Source organism: Astyanax mexicanus, chromosome 3 (genome assembly GCF_023375975.1).
Source record: "Astyanax mexicanus isolate ESR-SI-001 chromosome 3, AstMex3_surface, whole genome shotgun sequence".
Classification (NCBI taxonomy): Eukaryota; Metazoa; Chordata; class Actinopteri; order Characiformes; family Acestrorhamphidae; genus Astyanax; species Astyanax mexicanus.
In genome coordinates this window covers 60,359,859-60,372,193 of record NC_064410.1, presented here as the reverse complement: position 1 = coordinate 60,372,193, position 12,335 = coordinate 60,359,859, and positions in this window count along the sequence as shown.

Sequence of the window (12,335 nt, the reverse complement as noted above, 5' to 3'; positions counted from 1 at the left end):
TTGAAAAGTGAAGCCACTATGTCTCTTACGCCCTCTGGTGGGTGGCTCCAGTACTTCTAACCCCGCCTATTTCCATTCAACTAAATGAGAGATGGAGGAATCTATTAATCTAAAATTACACATCCAGGATTTTTTTCTGGAAGTTTGGTTCAGTACATTCTGCAAGCCCCCTCTTGTGTTAATAAATAACCTCCAGTGATTTCTTTACAGTTTATATGTTTTATAGGAGTTATTCCGTGATATTTAAAGGGGCGTGGCGATGTGCTGATTGACAGCTGAGGGGAAGTTGATTGACAGGTTGCCTGAGAGCGTGAAAGAACGCGCACCGCCACTGCGGCTCAGTCGCGGAGCTCACAGTCAGATCTTTCTGACATTCGGATTTTACTGTTAAAAAAATAGGTTTCTGAAGTAAAGCAATGACGTGTTCAGCAGTTAACTGTTGTAACAGAACCTCAGGGAAAAGTTCTCTGCAGTTTTTTTTCAGAAAGTGGATAATTTCCCTCAATCAATTAATCAGTATTCAGACTTTGTTCTTCTCCCTAATTTTAGTATATAGGTTAGGTTTTTAACCTAGGGTTAGCTACTTAACGCTATAGCTAACTAGTTAACTAGGTTAGCCAACTCAGGTTAGCTAAGTTAAGTAACTTGTTTGGTGAAACACAAGGAGGGGCGGGGTTTGGGCAGTCATACGGCCCCGCCTCCCACCTCTGCAGCGCCAGTTCTTGCTCCAATTTGCCTCTACTTCACAAGCCCACGCAAGATGGCAGCTTCCATTTCTGCCATTTTTTGGCTTCAATTAAGCAACTGCGATAACACACTCCCTCCCTTTTTCTATTGCTTCAGTTTATCAGTTTTTGTTTTACAAAATGAATAAAGAAAGAAATTAAAAATGAATATGCTTTAATACGGACTGTGCCTTGCGCCAAAAAGTAGTTCCACAACAAGTAAACTATAACTGAACTGTAACTTAACTATAAAACGAGTAGCGTGTAGGGCATACAGACTGACACCACAAACGCTAGCTTGAAATCAAAAGTGGGAATAAGTGAAGATGGTAAACAATAGGAGTGTGAAATAACGCTAATACTCTCCTCTCCTGCTCAGTGGAGTCATTTTTAGGTGAAATCTGCAATTTTTTTGTGCATTTCTGCTTGTTTTGCTGAGTGGTCTTGGTTTTAGCTAGCCGGCTGGACTGTGGTTAGGTTAGCATAGCTTGCTTTAGCTTAGCATTAGCTTAGCTTAGCTAGCCTGGCTGGTGGTTAGCGTTCTGGCTGTCAGGTTGCTAGCCTGTGCTAAGCTAACGCTGCTGCTGCTGCTGCTGTTGGAGGTGATGATTCAAAACTGTCCTGTGTGTATAAATATGCCGTTACTCGGCAACACTTCAGCGCAGTGATACAGGTTTAGCGTGAGAAGGCCGTGATGTTATCACAAATATCAGTACGGCTAGAACACTTCTCAACCAATTGTGGACAACCCAGATTGTGAGGTCGGAACTAACTGTTGTATAAAACGCCGTAATGAGAGTGAATGGGGACGTCCTGTCCATATTTATATTCAGTCTATGGTTGGCACATGTGTCTAGGGCCAACTGCCATATTATACTCAGCAACCGGGGTGTTAGCACATGTAGCTCGGTACGATTAATGGATTATAGTCTGCAGACAGGTTGTGCTGACTGTTATATTATACTCAGCAGCCGTGTTTTGCGCTGTGTTGCGCTGGGTGTTATGCAGTTTGTTGCGCCGAGTATTGCGCTGAGTGTGTGTTAGGCATTTGAGTATTGCGCTGGGTGCGTGTTAGGCAGTTGCGCTAAGTATTGCGCTGGGTGTGTGTTAGGCAGTTGAGTATTGCGCTGGATGTGTGTTAGGCAGTTGAGTATTGCACTGGATGTGTGTTAGGCAGTTGCGCTGAGTATTGCACTGGGTGTGTGTTACGCAGTTGAGTATTGCGCTGGATGTGTGTTAGGCAGTTGAGTATTGCGTCGAGTATTGCGCTGGACGTGTGTTAGGCAGTTGCGCTGAGTATTGCGCTGAATGAGTGTTAGGCAGTTGCGCTGAGTATTGCGCTGGATGTGTGTTAGGCAGTTGAGTATTGCGCTGGATGTGTGTTAGGCAGTTGAGTATTGCGTCGAGTATTGCACTGGATGTGTGTTAGGCAGTTGAGTGTTGCGCTGGATGTGTGATAGGCAGTTGAGTGTTGCGCTGGATGTGTGTTAGGCAGTTGAGTATTGCCCTGGATGTGTGTTAGGTAGTTGCGCTGAGTATTGCGCTGGGTGTGTGTTAGGCAGTTGCGCTGAGTATTGCACTGGATGAGTGTTAGGCAGTTGAGTATTGCGCTGGATGTGTGTTAGGCAGTTGAGTATTGCGCTGGATGTGTGTTAGGCAGTTGAGTATTGCTCTGGATGTGTGTTAGGCAGTTGAGTATACGCTGGATGTGTGTTAGGCAGTTGCGCTGAGTAATGCGCTGTATGTGTGTTAGACAGTTGAGTATTGCGCTGGATGTGTGTTAGGCAGTTGAGTATTGCGCTGTATGTGTGTTAGGCAGTTGAGTATTGTGCTGGATGTGTGTTAGGCAGTTGAGTATTGCGTCGAGTATTGCACCGGATGTGTGTTAGGCAGTTGAGTGTTGCGCTGGATGTGTGTTAGGCAGTTGAGTGTTGCGCTGGATGTGTGTTAGGCAGTTGAGTATTGCGCTGGGTGCGTGGTAGGCAGTTGCGCTAAGTATTGCGCTGTATGTGTGTTAAGCAGTTGAGTATTGCGCTGGATGTGTGTTAGGCAGTTGAGTATTGCGCTGGGTGCGTGGTAGGCAGTTGCGCTGAGTATAGCGCTGTATGTGTGTTAAGCAGTTGAGTATTGCGCTGGATGTGTGTTAGGCAGTTGAGTATTGCGCTGGACGTGTGTTAGGCAGTTGCGCTGAGTATTGCGCTGGATGTGTGTTAGGCAGTTGCGCTGAGTATTGCGCTGGATGTGTGTTAGGCAGTTGCGCTGAGTATTGCGCTGGATGTGTGTTAGGCAGTTGAGTATTGCGCTGGATGTGTGTTAGGCAGTTGCGCTGAGTATTGCGCTGGGTGTGTGTTAGGCAGTTGCGCTGAGTATTGCGCTGGATGTGTGTTAGGCAGTTGAGTATTGCGCTGGATGTGTGTTAGGCAGTTGAGTGTTGCGCTGGATGTGTGTTAGGCAGTTGCGCTGATTATAGCGCTGTATGTGTGTTAAGCAGTTGAGTATTGCGCTGGATGTGTGTTAGGCAGTTGAGTATTGCGCTGGATGTGTGTTAGGCAGTTGAGTATTGCACTGGATGAGTGTTAGGCAGTTGCGCTGAGTATTGCGCTGGATGTGTGTTAGGTAGTTGCGCTGAGTATTGCGCTGGATGTGTGTTAGGCAGTTGAGTATTGCGCTGGATGTGTGTTAGGCAGTTGAGTATTGCACTGGATGAGTGTTAGGCAGTTGCGCTGAGTATTGAGCTGGATGTGTGTTAGGTAGTTGCGCTGAGTATTGCGCTGGATGTGTGTTAGGCAGTTGAGTATTGCGCTGGATGTGTGTTAGGCAGTTGAGTGTTGCGCTGGATGTGTGTTAGGCAGTTGCGCTGATTATAGCGCTGTATGTGTGTTAAGCAGTTGAGTATTGCGCTGGATGTGTGTTAGGCAGTTGAGTATTGCGCTGGATGTGTGTTAGGCAGTTGAGTATTGCGCTGGATGTGTGTTAGGCAGTTGAGTATTGCGCTGGATGTGTGTTAGGCAGTTGAGTATTGCGCTGGATGTGTGTTAGGCAGTTGAGTATTGCGCTGGACGTGTGTTAGGCAGTTGAGTATTGCGCTGGATGTGTTAGGCAGTTGAGTATTGCGCTGGATGTCTGTTAGGCAGTTGAGTATTGCGCTGGATGTGTTAGGCAGTTGAGTATTGCGCTGGATGTGTGTTAGGCAGTTGAGTATTGCGCTGGATGTGTTAGGCAGTTGAGTATTGCGCTGGATGTGTGTTAGGTAGTTGCGCTGAGTATTGCGCTGGATGTGTGTTAGGCAGTTGAGTATTGCGCTGGATGTGTGTTAGGCAGTTGAGTATTGCACTGGATGAGTGTTAGGCAGTTGCGCTGAGTATTGCGCTGGATGTGTGTTAGGTAGTTGCGCTGAGTATTGCGCTGGATGTGTGTTAGGCAGTTGAGTATTGCGCTGGATGTGTGTTAGGCAGTTGAGTGTTGCGCTGGATGTGTGTTAGGCAGTTGCGCTGATTATAGCGCTGTATGTGTGTTAAGCAGTTGAGTATTGCGCTGGATGTGTGTTAGGCAGTTGAGTATTGCGCTGGATGTGTGTTAGGCAGTTGAGTATTGCGCTGGATGTGTGTTAGGCAGTTGAGTATTGCGCTGGATGTGTTAGGCAGTTGAGTATTGCGCTGGATGTGTTAGGCAGTTGAGTATTGCGCTGGATGTGTGTTAGGCAGTTGAGTATTGCGCTGGACGTGTGTTAGGCAGTTGAGTATTGCGCTGGATGTGTTAGGCAGTTGAGTATTGCGCTGGATGTCTGTTAGGCAGTTGAGTATTGCGCTGGATGTGTTAGGCAGTTGCGCTGAGTATTGCGCTGGATGTGTGTTAGGCAGTTGAGTATTGCGCTGGATGTGTGTTAGGCAGTTGCGCTGAGTATTGCGCTGGATGTGTGTAAGGCTATTGAGTATTGCGCTGGATGTGTGTAAGGCTATTGAGTATTGCGCTGGATGTGTGTTGGGAGCGTTCAGAGTCTCTTTAGCTGCTTTGGTCGCGCCGTGTGATCAGGAGGTGCCAGCTGCGCTCTCGGTTTCACCGCTCTAAACAAACTTTAGACGGGCAGAATCCCCCGAGACGCTACCAACTATTTACAGCACGTCTTTAAAGAAACAAAGAGCGAAGAAAGCGCTGTGATTCCCCCGACAGCCAATTGTAAATAAAAAAAGCAGCGCTCCTCGGCTCGGACGAGCTTCAAACGCGCAGAAACGAGCAGGATTTCTCAGGTGGCAGATGGTGCTTTCAAAAAAGCAGCGCTCGAAATTCCAGATTAAAGTCGCCTCTCTAAAAATAAACGATCCGTGTGGCAAATCTGCGCTCGTCAAGAGCGGGATGTGGATAATAAAAGACTAAAGGAAGGAGTAATTAGTTGTTGGGGTAGTAAAGCAGCTCCAGTAAGGGATGATGCTGGGGGAGGGATGGGGAGGGATGTGGCGGGAAGGAGGGATGGAGGGGTGGTCGGGTACAGCATTAAAGCACTGTCAGCCTGATTCTTCCTAAAGGAAAAACAGAAATCTCACTCTGATCACAACTATTAGACTATAATATTCTCCTAGACTATAAAATTCTCCTGTTAACGTATAAAGCCCTACACAGGCTCGCTCCTGAGTATTTGCGAGACCTCATCTCCTATTATGAACCACCGCGATTACTTAGATCTCAGGGTGCTGGTTTCTTAGTAGTTCCTAAAATTCAGAGGAGCTCTGCAGGAGGAAGAGCTTTCTCTTATAAAGCGCCTCAACTCTGGAATAATCTCCCTGAATAGGTTCGGGACTCAGACACAGTCTCAATCAGTCTAGACTGAAAACTTACTTGTTTAGTTTAGCTTTTGGTAATTAATGTTTTTTTCCCTTTAGATAAGGCTGCAGATTCAGGGGTTCATGGACAGAGGGAATTGTGGGTAAACTGAGATGCTGGTGCTGTTGTTCTCCCACTGCACACAGTCACTCAGGTTTGTGGACGGTGTAGTGGGTGGATGCCAGTGTTTCAGGGAGCCTTCATGTCTTTGTTACCTTCTGGCTCTCTGCCTTTAGTTAGGCTGTTTTATTCAGATCTGCCGGAGTCATTAGCCACACTCTGATAATGTTTTATATTCTCTGTTTTACCTAAATCCAGTCAAAACTAATTCCATCTCTCTGCCTTCCTCCGAGTTACTGACCACCCACCTGTCTGACCCGATACCAATGTTGGACCCTCAGGCTCTCGCCTAGTTTTTCTTAAGCCATTACTGTACGTTGTAGACTTGCTCTGGTGTTTTGGGTCATTGTCCTGTTGCACAACCCAAATTCTACAGGCTTTTTATTGGACATAGAGACACTCTGACTCTGTAGAACATTTTAATACACTTGGGATTTTTTTTTCTCTAAATAATTGTAAGCTGGCCAGGTCCTGATGCAGCAATGCAGACCCAAATAATGATGCTCCCTGCACCATGCTTTACGCTTGGGATGATGTTTTTTATGTAAATGTTAACATTCCCAAAACACTGATATAAATGACGTTACACCCACTAAACTAGGTGCGAACTAGCTCCGCTATTTGGACGTCTAACTATGACCCTAATTGGACGTCAATATGCAGTTAAACATTTGAACGTCGGACCAGGCAACTTTTTTGGACGTCCTGGGGACGTACATTATTAAAGAATATATTTATTATTTTTATATTAATTTATCAACCATATTGTTGATCAATATCATTGATCAATATGAATATATATAATTTATTATTAAGCATTGATTATTACTAATTACATTATATTTTTGTATCTATTTAATTAATTAACAAATTTAGGTATTATTTTTGGAAATGCAATTTGTGTGGAACATTTTTAGACAGCGTTGCCTCTTTTTCCAGGCAGCTAGCTAACGAACTAGCTAACTAGCTAGCTAGCTAAGGATAGCTAAACATTGCCCATAGTTAAAATGTGCTGTTTTAATATATGTATATATATATATTTTTTTTTAGACAACAGGGGAGTCCATTTAAAATCAACACAGTGGTTCGATAGGGGTAATTAATGTAATTTATCCATTGCTTTTAGTGGTTGTTGGCAGATTGAAGTGTTTTAGAAAAAAATGAGGGGGATTAAAATGCAATTTATTGTAAAACATGGTGTGTAACGAATGTGCAAAACTAGTAGCAGAAGGTGGTGAAGCGAAGGTGTTTTGTGTTCCAGTAAACCTTCCTGTAGCATCGTTTGACTTAGCAGCAGATTTGAACCTTTAACCTTTAGCTTTTAACCTTTAAGGTAGAAAAGACGTCTCCAACAACGTAATTTGGACTAGAATTAGCCCTTATCTGGGGGACGTCAATATTGAACGTGTGGAAGACGTCTGAAAAAAGACGTTGTGTGGCGTCACAGTCTGCACCTTCAGGAGACCAAAATTGGACGTGCAAAAATCACCTAGCAAATGATGTTGTTTCAAGGTCTCTTTGTTTAGTGGGCAGTAATGTTACCAGCACTCTAACCCTGCGTTCACACTGGAACGTGACAAGTCGCTTGTGGGCGTGTCAAGCTCAACGCGCATGTTTATCATGGTCCAGCCTCCCATAAGAAAAAAGGCACAAAAAAGGAATCGCTTGGCCACTTTATTCAACAGCTATAACTCCCAAACTTGCTGGACTCTTGGGCGTTTCTGTGATTTAACTGCGCTGGAAACGCAGCTGTTCCCGCAGAACGACGTGGGTTCACCCCATTCAACAGAATGAACAGGGAAAGAAACTAGAGATTCAGAGAGCAGGAGCTTGAGGACGTTGGACCGCCTTGTTTGTGATTGGTCCAAAGTAAAGCTAGAAGCCAATCGGGTTAAAATGTCGCTTCACCGCGTCATAATTCATTTGCATAAAGTTGAGAAAAATTCAGCTCCTTGTTGCTTGTCGCTCTGTCGCTTTGTCGCCTCTCGCGTGTCGCGGCGCCAAATCGAATGGTCGCCTGTTGCTTTGTCGCTTTCCCGTGTGAACGCAGGGTTAGGGTGCTTTCACACCTGAAAGTCCGGACCGTGGTCCGAACCAAAGTTTGTATGTTTGCTACATTGTATATATTTGGTCCGCTTATTTTTGTTTTCACACTGCAGTTTAGGGAGCACACCAAAGACCTTTGTGTGATACTCCTACATCCTTTCATCATCACTTACGTATCGATGCATTGTTTTCCTTAACCTGATGCTGATTGATTTTAGAAGGATATGCATCTGACGTTGGCGTGTTGCTGATAATTCAGCGGGTGGTTCATTCGGCGGAAAAAGCCTTTCCAGGATAAGGATAAAATTAATGAACAGATTCATTTCGTCTCCATATTAATTAGTGCTGCTATTGTGTTTTTATACCAGCAGCAGCAGCAACTTCAGGAACAGTACCCTATGTTAGTTCTAATTCACCAAACGAACGTGCTCGTCCTGAAGCAGCTGTATCCACGGCTCATCTTTCCTGCTGTTCCGGTTATTTTGAGAGGGTACTGACTGCAGCCTGCAGGAAGGCGGAGTTGGACGTCCAGTGCATCCAGCTCCACCCACTTTATTAGCGTCATGCATCTTGTTTAAGCTCCACCTCTGAACGGAAGTAAACCATGTACATGGCAGTTAGCGGACTTTAAATATAATGCGCCGCGTCGTCCGGCTTAAATACTATGATACACTACAAGCTTGCGAGACTGACGAGGCGTGGCGTGGACAAAGTGGGCCGGACTGGACGCGCTGGACGTCCAACTCCGCCTTCCCGCAGGCTGCAGTCAGTAGTAGTTGGTTATTTTTCGTCTTCTGCTGCCGTTGTTGAGGAACACCTGCTTAGCTTCCTGTAATTGGTCCGAAAGTTCGAACCATCCAGAAAAGCGCTTTTACACTGCAGGAGAACCGGACCATGGTTCAGAAGATCCGGACCGAGACCACCTCTCTTGGTCGGACCAAAATCTGGTTCTTTGGACCAAACGAGGAAGGTGTGAAAGCACCCTCATACGCTAATTGTAACATTCAGCTCAGAAGTTTCTGGTTCACCAATCAATGATCAGCATGATCAACATGTGGTTTTCTAGCTTAGTCAGGTTGATCATGGATGACCACCAGCTAAATCATCCAATAAAAACATACCCTAAACTTCTTACAAGCTGCACTGTCCAATCAAGCTGAGTTTGGTCAGTAAAACAGCAACTATGGACAATAATATCCGAGCTACGCTGGGCGAGCTGCAGCTCCTCCGCGCTCCGGCGTGGGGGAGCGGATCGCTGCAGACAAAGGGCAAGAGGAGGAGGCGGTGCGAGCGGCGTCAGAAGAGAGGAAAACGCGCTGGGGTGCTAGCCAGGCTAAAGGCTAATGCTAACCGACCCCCGATTCCGTCGCTTTTCCTCTCTAACGTCCGCTCTTTGGATAACAAGCTGGACCTGCTGCGGCTGAGGATGAATGTTTCTGAGGAGATGAGGAACTGCGCTGTGATTTGTCTCACGGAAACCTGGCTGAACCAGACCATGCCGGACTCAGCCTTCCAGCTCGCCGGCCGGCAGCTCTTCCGAGCGGACCGCAGCCAGCTATCCGGGAAAGCCCGGGGGGGCGGCTTGTGCATCTACATAAACAAAGGTTGGTGCACAAACTGCGTGTTGGTAAACAGCCACTGCTCCGAGGCGACAGAACAGCTGACTGTAAAGTGTCGTCTGTTGAGGCTCTCAACACGTTCTACGCCCGCTTTGAGAACCCTGACACACCCCCCAGCACCAGACTCCCACACTCACCAGGAGAGGAGCCCCTCAGCGTGACACCAGCAGAAGTAAGGAGGACGCTGAGGAGGATTAACCCCCGGAAAGCTGCCGGCCCGGACAACATCCCCGGACAGGTGCTAAAAGACTGCGCAGACCAGCTCTCGGACGTCCTGGCCGACATTTTCAACGCGTCCCTCATCCAGGCAGCTGTCCCCACTTGCCTGAAGACCGCCACCATCATCCCGGTCCCCAAGAGCTCCACAGTGACAGGTCTGAATGACTACCGGCCAGTAGCCCTCACTCCGATAGTCACAAAGTGCTTTGAAAGACTGGTTCAGACCCACATCAAAGCCACCATCAACATCACTGTGGATCCACACCAGTATGCATACAGGAAGAACCGATCCACAGAGGATGCCATTTCCTCCGTGGTCCACACTGCCCTCACCCACCTGGAGCAGAAGGATTCCTACGTTCGGATGCTCTTTGTGGACTTCACATCAGCTTTCAACACCATGATTCCTCAGACACTGATAACCAAACTCTCCTCACTTGGACTGAGCTCTTCCCTGTGCAACTGGGTCCTAGACTTCCTGACCAACAGGCCGCAGTCTGTGAGGATTCACAACATCTCCTCCCCCTCCATAATCCTCAGCACTGGCTCCCCTCAGGGCTGTGTGCTGAGCCCCCTCCTGTTCACACTGCTCACATATGACTGCTCACCTCTCCATCTAGGCTGTCATATTGTGAAGTTTGCGGACGACACGGCAGTGGTTGGATGCATCACAAACAGAGATGAGTCCAGCTACAGGCAGGAGGTGGAACACCTGGAGGATTGGTGCGGAGAAAACAACCTCTGCATCAATGTAAAAAAGACAAAGGAGATGATTGTGGACTTCAGAAGGGGCAAGCATGCCCACCTCCCCCTGCACATTGGAGGATCTGCGGTGGAAGTGGTTGACAGCTACAGGTACTTGGGTGTGCACCTGACCAGCAACCTCACCTGGAGCAACAACACTTCCACTCTGGTCAGGAAGGCACATCAGCGGCTCTACTTCCTCAGGAGGCTGAGACGAGCTGGACTCGGGAGCGTAGTCCTCACCTCCTTCTACAGATGTGTGGTGGAGTGCGTCGTGTGCTCCAGCATCAATGTGTGGCATGGAAGCTGCTCTGCTGCAGACAGGAAAGCACTGCAGAGGGTGGTGAAGGCTGCACAGAGGATTGTTGGAGTTAGCTTCCCCAGCACCACAGACATTTACACCTCCAGGTGCAGGAAAAGGGCAACCTGCATCAGGAAGGATCCCACCCACCCAGCACACGCGCTTTTTGTCCCACTCCCCTCAGGCCGGAGGCTGCGGAGCATTAAGTGCAAAACAACAAGACTCAGAAACAGCTTAATTCCGGAAGCTGTAAGACTCTTAAACTCCACTTAACAACACACTGCACTGACACCAAGGACAAATTACTGTTTACTGTTTACCAACATGGTCACTTTACTTGCACTGAGACACTTTATCTCCACTGCTCTAATTAACATTATCATGCTGCTATAGCACACTTGCACTCTGGGCTTCATGTTGCTGAACCTTCTACTGTAACGCTGTGTGAAGGACGGGACGAGGAGAGCGGACGCTAATGCAAGTATCATTTATTATAGAACAGAAAACAAAACATAAATCAAACAGAAACTCAGAAACAGGAGACTAACTAACAGGCAGGATTTAACACAGCCGTGACAGACGTATACACGCACAGAGACATGAAACAGGGCTAAGACCTGACAGAAGCCTCCCCCTAAACGCGCAGCTCCCGAGGCGCGTAAAAACGAACCCCGGGGGCTGGCGGCGGGGAGAGGCTGGGGAAAACACGAGACGAAACCGGGGACTGAAACGGAGACAGGACAGAGAACAGAGACTGGACGGGAGACTGAACGGGGAACTTGACAGGAGACGGAGTCTGGACGGGGAACGGGACAGGAGACGGAGACTGGACGGGGAACGGAGACTGGACAGGGAACTGGACGGTGGACGGAGACAGAACAGGGGACGGAGGCTGGGCAGGGAACTGGACGGTGGACGGAGACTGGACAGAAGACGGAGACAGAACAGGACACTGGACAGGGGACGGAGACTGAACAGGAGACTGGACATGAAACGGGACAGGAGACTGGACGGGACTGGACATGGGAACAGGGACGAGGACATTAACAGGGACCGACACAAACACTGTGACTGGAACAGGAACAGAGACAGAAACGGGAACGGGGACATAAACAGAGACAGGGACCAAAACAGGGAGAGACACAGGGACCAAAAACATGGGTGGGTGCCCAGGACTGGCAAAAGTCTGTGTGGAAGTCCAAGGTGCCAGCCTGGGCACAGGTCTGGGGTGAAAGTCCGGGGGCCTCGGTGCCTGCCTGGGTACGTGGGACCTGGCACGAAACAAAGTTCTGGGAGCAGGAACCGGTGGGGTGACGACTCGGGCAGCGGGAGCTGGCGCTGGCGGCGCGGCGACTCTGGCAGCGGGAGCTGGCGCTGGCGGCGCGGCGACTCTGGCAGCGGGAGCTGGCGCTGGCGGCGCAGCGACTCTGGCAGCGGGAGCTGGCGCTGGCGGCGCGGCGACTTGGGCAGCTGGCACCGGTACGGAGACTTGGGCAGCTGGCACCGGTACGGAGACTTGGGCAGCTGTCACTGGTATGGAGACTTGGGCAGCTGGCACTGGTACGGAGACTTGGGCAGCTGGCACTGGTACGGAGACTGGAACTGCTGGAGCAGACACTGAGACTAGAACATTTTCAGCAAACACGGAGGCTTCAGCAGACACGGAGGCTTGAGCATTTTCAGCAGACACGGAGGCTTGAGCAGCTTCAGCAGACACGGAGGCTGGAGCAGCACGCACAGCAG